At 41.5% G+C, this 13,771-nt stretch overlaps 1 long non-coding RNA gene across 4 annotated transcripts in view; it reads right to left on the reverse strand.

The window, feature by feature from the left end:
- Positions 1–1,154: 1,154 nt before the first annotated feature.
- LOC102155379 overlaps positions 1,155–13,771 on the reverse strand; it is a 71,141-nt gene continuing 58,524 nt past the window's right edge. For 3 of the 4 annotated variants that reach the window (XR_005356509.1, XR_005356510.1, XR_005356511.1), the window contains one exon: positions 2,170–2,184. This is a non-coding gene — a long non-coding RNA (uncharacterized LOC102155379). Of the gene's footprint in view, positions 2,185–13,771 lie in introns of all 4 variants that reach the window. The other variant, XR_005356508.1, reaches the window with a different exon arrangement.

Here is a 13,771-nt window from a genome sequence, read left to right on the forward strand (position 1 = left end):
GGGCCGGGGAGAAGCCCGGCCAGGGAGGGGGCCGGGGAAGGGGAAGGGGGCAGGCCAGGGTGGGGATCAGGGCCAGGCTAGGGTGCAGGCGGACCTCTGTGGCAGGAAGGATGGAGGCCTTCGGGGCCCCCAGCTAGTGTCGCAAGCCTCAGAGGAGGGCAGCATGCCCCCCCCCCATTGTTTGCCCCCCTTGTCGGGCATCTCACTCCAGTGTGCCCGACAGCTCTGGGGACCGCGGGGAAAGCGGGGCCACCCCAAGGGCCTGCCCACATCCCGAGAGCAGCTCCCCACTGATGACGGGGCGGACTCGGGGCCCGGGCGCTGCCCCAGCCTCTTCTTTCTCACCAACTTGGCTCTGGCTGGGCCGCAGGCCCCGGGCAACCACCCCCTCTGCAAACACAGCCTGCCTGGCAGCACCGCACGGCCCCAGCCCCACAGGCCCCAGCCCAGGACCCACCGCCAGGCGCCCGAAGGCTGCAGGCCCGGCCGCCCCCCGTTGCACCTCTGGGCGAAGTAGATCTGGGCTGGGGACGGAGCATTCCTTGCACACAAAGGAAGAGCGGCACAATCAACCACCCGTGGGGGCTCAGGAGGGCGTCACAGGCTGGCAAGGAGGCCAAAGACTGGGTATCAAGTGGCAAACCCTTTGGGGAAACCCCGGCCCCAGCAAGGAGCCCGTGGCAGGAGCGCGGCCGGGGCCAAGCTTGGGCCGCCTGAGCCTCCGGCTGTATCTGATCCTTTAAACAGACAAAGAACTCACATCCCGTCGGCAGATGCGGCTCCAGACTGGCAGGGGCAGCCAGGTGTCAGAGGGCGGCCGGGCGGGCAGGTGTGGGGCAGGCCACCTACAGGCTGGGATGCTGGGAGGTGGCATCCTGGTCGTCTCTGTGAAACGGGCCCAGGAGAGGATGCCGGGCGACTTCGGGATCTTGGCTTGGTTCCAACCCGCTGGTGCCCCAGGGCAAGGGACTTAACCTCCGAACCACACAGGATGACCACAGGGACAGGTCATTCCAGGGACTGATGCAGACTGTTATGTAGAGAGCCTCACCTCCAGGCAAGGCCCAGGAAAGGGATCCCAGGAGGATCCGGGGCTTCAATTCATGAACTCGAAAAATATCTCTTTATAAGAGGATGAGTACATTCAAGGCCCAGAGGCAGATCATTGACTACATGGCGCAATGGAGACAGGCTTCTTAATAAGTGTCACTGGGGCAACCGAGTGGCCCTAAGATGAGGCAAAGAGCAAGCTGACCCCGCACCTGATCCCACGTATACAAGTCTGTTCAGGGTTGGTTGTCACCCAAATGTGGAAAGCAAAGCGATAAAACCTTCAGGGGAATCTAAGATGACATCTTCCTGAACTCCACAGAGGGAGGGTGGTCGTGACACGAGAGGACCTGGGTGCTGGCGGGTCAGTGCCCACACCTGGGGGATAGCCCTGCAGTCCTCCTGCAGCCACGCAGACACGCTTCCCTGCTCTTCACAGGGACACATCCTCTACACTGTCCACCTTTCAAATGGGCCTTTGCATTAAAGCAAATCCACAGTCAGGCCGGTTTTTTGTTTGTTTGTTTGTTTGTTTGTTTTAGGAAACGGCCACTTTAATGAGGGAGAAACGTCGGCTCAAAATGCTAAAAAACCATCCCCGGTTAACTCAACAAATCCACCTCAGAAGCTGGACACTGAGCCCAGGGCCTGGAAAGCCACCTTGCCATTGGACGTGACCTGCCCGTGTCAGGACCAGCCCCCCGCCGCTCAGGAAGATTTGGAAGCCTAGGTCCAACAAGAGGCCACCCCAGCCGGCCAGCTGGCTGCCCCTGGGCGCCGGCCTCCAGGTCACTTGGCCCCCTTGGCACAGACCCACGGTCTTGGCGAGGCGCAGTCCAGGGCCACGAGCTTGCCCTCCTCCAGGCCTCCGCACTGGGGATCCGGCCGGTCCTCATCATCTTCCAGGAGTAGCTGGGGCGATACTGGGGCCCCGTCGATCCAGTGCCAGCCATGGTGGCCTCGCCAGGCTCCCACCCAGGAGTGCTTGCTGACTGGGTATCTGCTCAGGAAGTCCTGGGTGTGGCTCAGCAGCGGGAGGGTAGCATGGTGAGTTGAGCAGAAGACCTGGCTGGCCTCCCAGGCCTGAGCTTCGGTGGAGAGGTAGTAGCAGTGCTCCTCGGACCACATCCAGCCCTGGGGGTTTTAAATGGTAAAAAGAAATCAAATATAATAAATATTTAAATACAGCAAAGCCGAAATACTCCATCTATGGAGGAGCACAGACAGGGAAGTGACACACACGCAGTGACAAAGCGACATGGGTGTAGGTCTAACATCAGTGAGGCACACAGTGAGGCACTGCCTCCAGAGCCTTTTGTTTTTCATCAGCTAACTGTGCCCACGTTGTTCCCAAACTGTCTAGGATGCTCTACTCCCCAGGCCATCCTGCTGCACTGTCCCTCCTTGCATCCTGCTTCACGTCTTCCTAGCCAGGTTACACCGTTTGGTCAGCGGGTATGTTCCTAACCACCCTCTGCTTCCGATACGGTCTCGCACACGGCTTTCTCCTCTTTCCTCCAATTTGCCCTTTGTGGGTCACCAGGTCGAGATACTGACCTAGGGACATGGTTCTCGTCTTGTGGCCTTATCCTATCCTCCTACGCTTATATCCATTTTAAAATTGCAGATCAAGGGGTGCCTGGGTGGTGCAGTGTGTTAAGTATCTAAATCTTAGTTTGGGCTCAGGTCCTGAGCTAGAGCCCTGCATCAGGCTCCACTCTGAGACCGAGTCTGCTAAGGCTTCCCTCTCCCTCTGCCTCTCTCTCTCTCGCTCTAGGTCTCAGTGCTTTGAAGATGTTGCTCCGTTGTCTTTTAGCTTATAATGCTTCAAACAAGAAATCTGCTCTCATCCTTACCACTGTCCCTCAGCACCTGTATAATACACCTTTTTTTCTCAGACTGCATTTATCACTTGTTTTAAGAAATTTGATGTGATCTAGGGCAGTCCGGGTGGCTCAGCTGTTTAGCACTGCCTGCAGCCCAGGGCGTGACCCTGGGGTCCCAGGATCGAGTCCCACCTCAGGCTCCCTGCATGGAGCCTGCTTCTCCCTCTGCCTGTGTCTCTGCCTCTCTCTCTCTCTCTCTCTCTCTGTGTCTCTAATAAATAAATAAAATCTTTAAAGAAAAAAAAAAAAGAAAGAAATTTGATGTGATTTGCCATGGTGTCATTTTCTTTGTGTTGCTTATGCTTGAGCTTTACTGGGATTCTCAGATCTGTGGGTTATAGGATTCATCAAATTTAGAAACTCTCAGCCATTCTTACTTTCATTATTTTTTTCTGCCCTTTCCCCCATTTTTTCCTTCAGAGATTCCAATTATACTCATCTTTGGCTACATCAAGTTGTCCCTCAGTTCACTGATACCCTGTTCATTTTTTAAAGTCCTTTTTCTATCTGTTCATTTGGGGCAGGTTATATTACCATGTCTTTAAGTTCATTAGTCTTTTCTTCTGCAGTGATAAATGTAATCTCTCCCATCTAGGGTATTTTTTACCTCAGACATTATAGTTTTCATCTCTATCTTTCTATGTTTAATCTATCATGTCTCTTCTAGCATGTTCAGTCCTTTCTCTGATATGTTGAACATACGGGATGGTGTTACAGGAACTCTGTTAATGTCCTTTACTACCAATTCTATCAGCTATATCATTCCTGAGTTAGTTTCAGTGAACTTCTTTTTTCCCTCATTATTGGACGTATCTTCCAGCCTCTGGACTTGCCTGGTAACACTGGAGGTCAGATGCTGTTAATTTTACCTTAGGAGGAAGATATTTGTGTGGATACAAAAATCTTTATTTCTAAGTCTTTGGAAAGTAATGTGGGCAGTGGCATGACTCGAAAGCACACTGACCGCCAAAAAAAAAAAAAACAAAAACAAAAACAAAAAGGTTAATATCTATCCAGGCCTTCTCAAGGCTGAGTTCAGTTTGATATCACTGAAATCTGGAGATTCTAATAGGATTATTTCCAATAGAGAGAGAAGATGAAGACAAAGACATGGGGTGAGAGAGCCCTAATGGGAAGATTGTCAAGAAGCATGGTCTATTTCTCATTTGTAGATACTTGGAGGATTTGTAGACCCCAACTTATGCAGATTTATACATTATTGTTATTACCAACTGTTATCCTCTAGAGGACATATGTTGGGACATGAGGGTCCTGAATCCTGAACGATCAAGGGAAGAGCCCTGGGCCTCCACTAAGCTAATATGGGCGTGCCATGGGAGAGTAACCTTCCAGAATGTCAGTTATCTCCCAGGGAAGCACAGAGAGTCTATCCTAACATTGGGAAATCTTTTTTGGAATATCTGTGATGACAAAATTTTGTGCTATGACTAAACCAGGTCTGCCTTGAAAGTATTATTGAACGTACTAACAAACAATTGGTTGTGCTTCAATATCTGCAGTGGTAGCTTAGAGATCTGGAAGAAAAATAGATGGTCCTGGTGCAAAGCAATTAGAGAAACTGACTCCACTGGAGCTTAGCCACAATGCTGATTTTAAGAGGATCAAATAAATCTGCACAGCTGTGGGCTTCTCTGGGGAGCTCTCTTTTGCCCAGATCCTCACTAGGTCATGTCTGACAATGAAGGACAAATGATGCATCATAAGGGTTTCCAATTCTACAGTGTCACCATTTATATAGAAAAAGGAGCTAAAGCTGTGCCAATAGACTTGTTTGTCTCTTTAGAATAGCCAAACTAATCTTCCTAGAACATCTTTTGGATCAGGTCACTCTCTCGTTCAAGATTTTAGAATGGCTCTTCTTACCAAATGAAGGCTAAGTCATTCTTCCTCACTGTCAAAGTCTTGAAGAAGAGGTCTCTGCCCTCCTCTGCCTTACTTTTTTTTCACTATTCTCCAAGACAAGGAACACAGAAAATTTTATTAAACCTACTATGCGCAAGGCACTATTTGACATTTACATACATGCTTTTATTTTGTCACCCTTATTTTACATTCAGATGAAGTTTCAAAGAGCCTGAATGACTAATCTAAAGTCACAGAGCCAGTGAGAAAAAGCCAGGAAGATATAAGCTAAGTTTGCTTGATTCCGAAGTTCAGGCTCCTTTAATCGTATCTCTTAGTCTGCGCACTGTACCTTTTTAATATATAAATAATAAATGAATACAGCTCATTATTAAATATTCAAGGAATATATTATTATGTAAGAAACATGTGAAAGTCCCCACTTATCCACATTCAACTCTCAAATGCCTCCCGCACAAACACTGCCAGCAATTTGCTGTGCATCTTTTGAGTTTTTACATCTATAAATATGTATGTGCAAGTAAGTACACATGGGATTTTTTTTTACATAAATAAAAAAGAAAAGTTCTCAAACTTACTTTTACCTGGTATCATTACATAGTGATACTTCCCTGAAGCATTTATAAACCTATCCCAATATTTATAACAGCTACATAGAACTTCATAATCTGGATGTTAACCTTACTGTACTGAGGGGCACTGAAGATTCTAAGCAGCTCTCAAAACGCTGGCTAAAGGTACACATATTTATTGCTATTGTCAACAGTATGCCAGCACTAGTTTATCTGTAGTCTGGTTTCATCTCACTGATTATTAGTGAGGAAGATTATCTTCTTAAATCTATCCATAATTTGCATTTCTGTTCTGTGAATTGCTTGTTGCTGAGTTTGACTCATCAGAATGGGGGGCTAGTTCCTTGTTATTTTCTTATTGGTTTGTAAATTACCCCTTCTATTATGGACATCATTCTTTGTTACATGGGGTCCAAATATCTCCTCTTGGCTCCGGTCTCTTAACATTACTTATGTTGTCCTTGGTCAAGTGAATTTAAACTTGTAATTGTAAATTTTCAATGTGTTTAATATAAATTTGAAGTTTAAATTTCTATGTGTTCAAGTTTATTGCTCTTTTTTCTTTATAGCATATGAGTTTTGTGTCTTGCTTAGAAAAAATATCGTCTTTCTCTCTTCTTAACTACTACCTTTGGCCAGGATAATGATATACAAAATTCTTCATTTCCCCTCCCGAAATACTATATTTCATTATATCTGTTATTTCAGGACATTGAATTATTTTTTCCAAAAACAGGTGAGATAGAGTTCCAGAGCCTCTATTTCTAGGAACGGTAGATCATATAATTTAGACCAATCTTTACTGAGAATAACTGAAAAGCTAGAGGAAAAAGTAAAAAAACAAAACAAACAAACAAACAAAAAACAGTCTTAAAAGCACCAAATAGCTAACTAATGCATGGAAGAGAATATAGCTTTCAAGTAATAGAGGAGGGGAAGTGGGATGATGAAACATGAGTTATTTTTCATTTTACATATTCTCAGAATTGATTTATTAATGTATTATTTAAGAGTTTTGCATCTTTGTTCAAAGGTGAGATTTACTTACAACTTCCCTTTTCCATGCCAGTTTTTTCTGGTTTGAGTGTAATAAGAATCATGCTTGCCTTGGTCCAATTTAGGAAGCCTTCCCTTTTTTTCTATCTTGGTAATAGTGTATAAAACAGAAATTATGTGTTTTTTTGAAAAGTTTGGCAGCTAAAATCTATGGAAAATCAGGAATTGGTTGCCTTTTATATATAGATATTTGGACATCTTCTCCATTTTTTCTATCATTTTTCCCCATTTTTTAATCCTTCCGTAGCCAATTTGGATACTGCTTTCCTATAAAATTTTCATTTCATATGGATTTTTTTATATATAGAACACTCTTGTAATTTGAAAATTTTATCCATAGTGGAATTATGTCTTCTCATATCTGCTTCATAATGTTAGGATCCAATTTATCAATGGAACATCTGATACCAAGTAGATGCTCATTTTGTTGAATACCTCTAACTCTAACAAAGTTTTAAAAATTTTCCTCCACAAGTTTTAAGATTTTCTATTTTGGGGTGTCTTACATTTCACCAAAATGCACAGAAGCAAGAGATTTTTCCCACTTATTCTTCTCAGCACTCAACCTGCTCACCATAGAATAAAAGATCCTTTCTACCCCCTTAGGTTATCTTTGATCCCATCCTCACCTTGTTCTTTATATCATCTCTGTTGGGATGGACATGGGAACTTTTAATCTATCCTTCATACTATTTAAATATTCTCTCATACTTCCCAAATCTTTGCTATTTTGAAACATTTTCTGGGAGAATCTTTACTCCCTCTCTCTACCTATGTGCATCATCTCTTATTTGTATGATATTTTAAAAAAATTTCCATGCTTCTTTCTGATAATAAAGTCTTGTTTTATATATATAATACCTTCTCTTAAATTTCTATAGATGTTGACCATACTTCAAGATATTCTTCTATTGGTTCTAATAACTTTTTCCTTATGGATTATTTCATCTTCTGTGTATCTTTACTCTTTGTATATAGTTTTCTTCAAAAGCTTTGTGATTATTGGTAGCATTCATCTTTCTGGTTGAGACCCTTGTTCATTTCTCTATGAAAGCTGCTCTTGTTTATCAGAGCCTATCTGGTTAGAGAGGAAGATGTGCTGATTGGTAGAGTATGTCATGGTTTCATTTGTTTTTCTAAGGCTAAATCCCTTTTCCTTCTCAGAGCTGAATAAATATCTAGACCAGTGGTTGGCAAACTTATTCTGTGAAAGGTCAGATAGTAAATATTTCAGTATTGTGAGCCACATGGACTCTGTCTCCACTCCATTCAACTCTGGTGGTGGCACAAAAGCAACTACAGACACTTATGTAAACTAGTGGGCATGACTGTATTCTAATAAAATTTTACTTACAAAAAATAGGTGGTCAGCCTATGAGTTTGCCAGCCCCTGACTTAAGCCATTACTTCAAAGATGGTGGTGATGGAACTTCCAATACCAAATTATGATTGTGACAGGTGCTGAGCAATCATGGTAAGAAATTTTAGCTAAATTTTAACTACCAAAGCCCTAGCATGACTGGGCACTGTTTTGGGCTGTGTGATTCTATAATTTGACTCTACTCTTCCTCCCCATTCTGGGAGATAGTTAATACTCCCAAATAAGTTTATTTTCTACTTAGGCAAAGTGAATCCTGTTATTTGAAACTTAAAGTCTAATTTATACATCCTCTTCCTTACATTATAGTAACTCCTCTAAATTTCTTTTCAATAACAGTTCATGTTTTCTTGCACTAGTGTAAATTACTTCTATCTTTATCATTGTTTTCTGTCACCTTTGCAATATACTCATTCTGTCACTGTGCTTCACTATTGCTCAGCCAGTTTGGGAGATGTTTTAAGCAGTGAGCGTTCATTCTCTCCAGCTATTGCCTGAGGATCTTGCTTTGACTCTTGTAGAATGTATTTCTCAGCCTCCTCCTTATGTGTAATGCTTAACTCATTCATATGTATATAACATTTCAGGTGCTCTTTTCTCACCTTGAAAGTACTACCTGTATACAAAACTGAGCTCAAGCATCACCACCTCCATGAGGCCAACTTAGACTTCCAACCTTCATCAATATATTTGTGCTTCAGAGGGGAAGATGGTGGCATAGTAGGGGGATCTTAGACTCAACTTCTACTATGAATACAACTAGAAACTATCATATCATCCTAAATATCCCGGAAATTGGCCTGAAAACTGGCAGAGCAAACTCCACAACTAAAGGTAGAGAAGAGGCCACATCAAAGAAGGTAGGAAGTATGGAGACATGTTTTTGAAGAGAAATAGATCATGACCCCTGCAGTGGGGAGGGAGCTGCAATCATGGTGAAGGACAAGAGACAGACCAGCACACAGAGGAACACATGTGGAAAACAAATATCCACAGCAACTGGCTTGGAAGACAAAAGGGACTGAATTTGGTGAGTTCTTGCAACCAGCAGACCTTGGCTTAGACAGGGCCCAGAGAGTATTAGGGCTGCTCGTGGGGAGAGGGCAGGGAAAATGGCACACAGACATATAGTGTGGAAAGTGTTCCAAAAAGCACCTGATACACACAGTGAGGAGGTTATTTGCTCATCTTGGAGCATCTCCCAGAGAGGCAGTGGTCATGGACAGGCACCTCTGGGAACAAAGGAACTGGCCAGTGCCATTTCCCTCACCTGCTTCTCAATATAAGCACAGGGCCACATGTGGTAACGAGTTCAGTGCCAGGACTCACTACCTAACTTGCTTACACCATCCCTGCCACCAGGCTTTGGTAGAACTACCTCTACCAGTCATACTCCCTCCACCCCAGCATGGCAAGCCCCCTCCCCTAGAACACTAGCCTGAAACCATACTCCTACCACATTGTCTGATGCAGGACTTTTTTGTTTTTGTTTTTAATTCAAGATGCAGTTCATTTGTTTGTTTATTTTTAAGTAAGCTTTGTCCAGTGTGGGGTTTGAACTCAAGATCCAAAGATCAAGAGTCATATGCTCCACCAACTAAGCCAGCCACCCCTGATACAGGAGTTTTGCAGAGCCTTGGTTCTGGCAGTGGTGGTGACAGGTCCCATTTCACAAACAGACCAGAGCACGTGTAGTTAAAATGTACCACATTTAGTTAGGGACCAAACACTGCCCATAATAGGCAAAGTGAGCCTCTGCAGATGACTGGTCTGATGGATAAAGTGGCCAAGAGACAAAAGCAGACACATGTAGCACACACTGGAGGCACTCCTTGAAGTGCTGAGAAAGAGGGGATACTACATGGCAGGGCAGAACAAGACCTCTTCTTCATTAGGCATTGCCCTCAAGAACGAGAGACATAGCTGGCTTTCCTAACACAGAAAAATGGGCACACAGACTCAGACAAAATGGGAAGACAGAGAAATTTATCCCGAAAGAAAGAACAGGACAAGACCATGGAGATCAAAGCAAAACAGAAATAAGTAACATGCCAGATGGAGTAGTTAAATCAATGATCATAAGAATACTCACTGAGCTTGAGAAAAGAATGGAAGACATCAGTGAGACCCTTAACACAGAGGTTAAAAAAAAATCAGAGATGAATAGTGCAATAAATAAGATTATAAACAAAATGAAGGGACGCCTGGGTGGCTCAGTGGTTGAGCATCTGCCTTTGGCCCAAGGTGTGATCCTGGGGTCCTGGGATCAAGTCCCACATCGGGCTCCCTGCATGGCGCCTGCTTCTCTCTCTGCCTGTGTCTCTGCCTCTCTCTCTCTCTCTCTCATGAATGAATAAATAAAATCTTAAAAAAATAATAAACAAAATTCAATGAACAGCCGACTGTAAGAAGCAAAGGAACAAATTAATGACCTAGAAGACAGAGTAATAGAAAGTAATCAAGCTGAACAAAAGAGAGATAAAAGAATTATGCAAAATGAGAACAGACTTAGGGAACTCAGTAATTCCATCAAATGTAATAACACTCATAGGAGTCCCAGAAGAAGAACAGAAAAGGAGGCAGAAAATTCATTTGAAGCAATAATAGCTGAAAACATCCCTAATATGGGGAAGAAAACTGATACCCAGATCCAGGAGGCACAGAGAACCTCCAACAAAATCAATAGAAGCAGATTCACACCAAGACATATTGTAACCCTATATTAAAAACCACTAAAAAATATGCAAAGAATAGAAAGAAAGAAATCCAAAAATATCACTAACAGAAACCAGCAAACCATGAAAGAGAGAAAGATCAGAGAAAATCTTCAGAAAAAAAACCGCAAAACAATAAAATGGCAATAAATACACATCTAGCAATAATTACTTTGAGTGTAAATGTACTAAGTGCTCCAGTCAAAATATATAGAGTGACAAAGTAGATTAAAAAACAAAGCCCATTTATATGCTGCCTACAAGAGACTCATTATCTACCTAAAGACACCTGCAGATTGAAAGTGAGCAGATGGAGAAACACCTATCATGTGAATGAATGTCAAAAGAAAGCCAAAGTAGCAATACTTACATACGACAAAATAGACTTTAAAACAATACCGTAACAAGAGACAAAGAAGGACACTATATAATAATAAAGGGGCCGATCTAACAAGAAGATTTAACAACTGTAAATATTTATGCACCCAACACAGGAGAAATTAAATACATGAAACAGTTAATAATAAACATAAAGGAACTAATCAATAATAATACAATAATAGTAGGGGACTTTAATCTCTCAGTTGCATCAATGGACAGATTATCTAAACAGAAAATCAACAAGGAAATACTGGCTATGAAAGACACAGTGGACCGAATGGATTTAACAGATATATTCAGAACATTCCATTGTATAACAGCAGAATACACGCTCTTTTCTAAGTATATATGGAATATTCTCCAGAATAGATCACGTATGAGGCCACAAAACAAACCTCCACAAATTCAATATTGAAGTCATAACATGCATCTTTTCTTACTACAATGCTATGAAGCCAGAAGTCAAACACAAGAAATAAACTAGAAAGACCACAAATACATGGACACTAAATAACATGCTACTAAACAATGAATGGGTCAATGAGGAAATCAAAAAAAAGAAATTAAAAAGTACATGGGAACAAATGAAAAGGTAAACACCATGTTCCAAATCCTCTGGGATGCAGAAAAAATGTTTCTAAGGGGAAAGTTTATAACAACAGACCTACCTCAAGAATCAAGAAAAAATCTAAAATAAACAACTAAATCTTATACCTAAAGGAGCTATAAAAGGAACATAGCCTAAAAACAGAAGAAAATAAACAGTAAAGATCAGAGCAGAAATAAATGATATAAAAACAAACAAATGAACAAACGAAAGATCAGTGAAACCAGGAACTGGTTCTTTGAAAAAATGAGTACAATTAGTAAGCCTCTTACCAGACTTATCAAGAAATGAAAAAAAGAGAAAGGACTCAAATAAATAAAATCATAAATGAGAGAGGAGGAATAATGACCAAGAACACAGAAATTCAAATTATAAGATAATATTATGAAAAACTCTTATGTCAATAAATTGGACAACCTAGAAGAAATGGATGAATACCTAGAAACATATAAACTACCAAAGCTGAAACAGGAAGAACCAGAAAATTTTGACAGACTGATAATATACCAATAATGAAGCAGCAGAAAGAGAAATTATGAAAACAATCCCATTTACAACTGCACCAAAAATGATGAGATATTTAGGAATAAACCTAACCAAAGAGGAAACTGAAGGTGACACAAAAACCTGGAAAGACATTCCATGCTCCTGGATTGGAAGAACAAATATTGTTAAAATGTCAATACTACCCAAAGCAATCTACACATTTAATGCAATTCCTATCAAAATGCCAACATTTTTCACAGACCTGCAACAATTTTAAAATTCGTATGAAAACACAAAAAACCCTATACAGTCAAAGTGATCTTGATAAATAAAGGCGAAGCTGGAGACATTACAATTCCCGACTTCAAGTTCTATTACAGAGCAGTAGTGATCAAGATAGGATGGTACTGGCACAAAAATAGACACAAAGATTAATAGAACAGAATCGAAAGCTCAGAAATAAACCCACAAGTGTATGGTCAATTAATTTTCGACAAAGCAGGAAAGGAAATCCAGTGGGAAAAAGACCATGTGTTCAACAAATGGCGTTGGGAAAACAGGACAGCTACATGCAGAAGAATGAAACTGGACCACAATCATACTCCATACACAAAAATAAATTCAAAATGAATTAAAGACCTAAATTTGAGAACTGAAACCATAAAAATCCTAGAAGACAACATAGTAACCTCGTAGACATCAGCCACAGCAACTTTTTTCTAGATGTATCTCCTGAGGCAAAGGAAACAAAAGCAAAAACAAACTATTGAAGGAAACAATCAACAAAACTAAATGACAACCTTTGGAATGGGAGAAAATATTTGCACATGACATATCTGATGAAGGGTTAATATCTAAAATATATAGAGAATTTACAAAACTCAACACCTAAAAACCAAATAATGAAGTGCAAATATGTGCAGAAGACATGAACAGACATTTCCCCAAAGAAGACATCCAGATGACCAACAGACCCATGAAAAGATGCTCAACATCACTTACCATCAGGGAAATGAAAATCAAAACCACAATGTGGTACCACCTCACACCTGTCAGAATGGCTAAAATCAACACAAGAAACAGGTGTTGGTGAGGATGTGGTGAAAGGGGAGCCCTCTTACACTGCTGGTGGGAATGCGAGCTGGTGCAGCCATTCTGGAGAACAGTGTGGAGGGTCCTCAGAAGACCAAAAATAGAGCTACCCTACAATCCAGCGATCACACTACTGGTATTTACCCAAAGGATTCAAAAAGATACACACATCCCTGTGTTTACAGCAGCATTATTTACAACAGTCAAATTATAGAAACAGCCCAAGTGTTCATCGATTGATGAATGGATAAAAAGTACACATACACATGCAATGAAATATTATTTGGCCATAAAAAAGAATGACATCTTACCATTTGCAACAACATGGATGGAGCTAGAGAGTATAACACTAAGCAAAGAGAAAAATACTACATGATTTCACTTCTATGTGGAATTTAAGAAACAAAACTAATGAGCAAACAGTAAAAAGAAACAGAGAGACAGAAACCAAGGAACAGATTCTTAATTATAGAGAACTGATGGTGAACAGAGTCGGAAGTGGGGGGGGGGAATGGGTTAAGTAGGTGATGAGGATTAAGGAGTCATCTGTGATGAGCACAAAGTGATGTACAGAGTTATCCAATCACTATGTTGTACACCTGAAACTAATACAAACTGTTAACAGGAATTAAAATTATATATATATATACACACACATATACATA

This window comes from Canis lupus, chromosome 3 (assembly GCF_011100685.1).
Source record: "Canis lupus familiaris isolate Mischka breed German Shepherd chromosome 3, alternate assembly UU_Cfam_GSD_1.0, whole genome shotgun sequence".
NCBI lineage: Eukaryota > Metazoa > Chordata > Mammalia > Carnivora > Canidae > Canis > Canis lupus.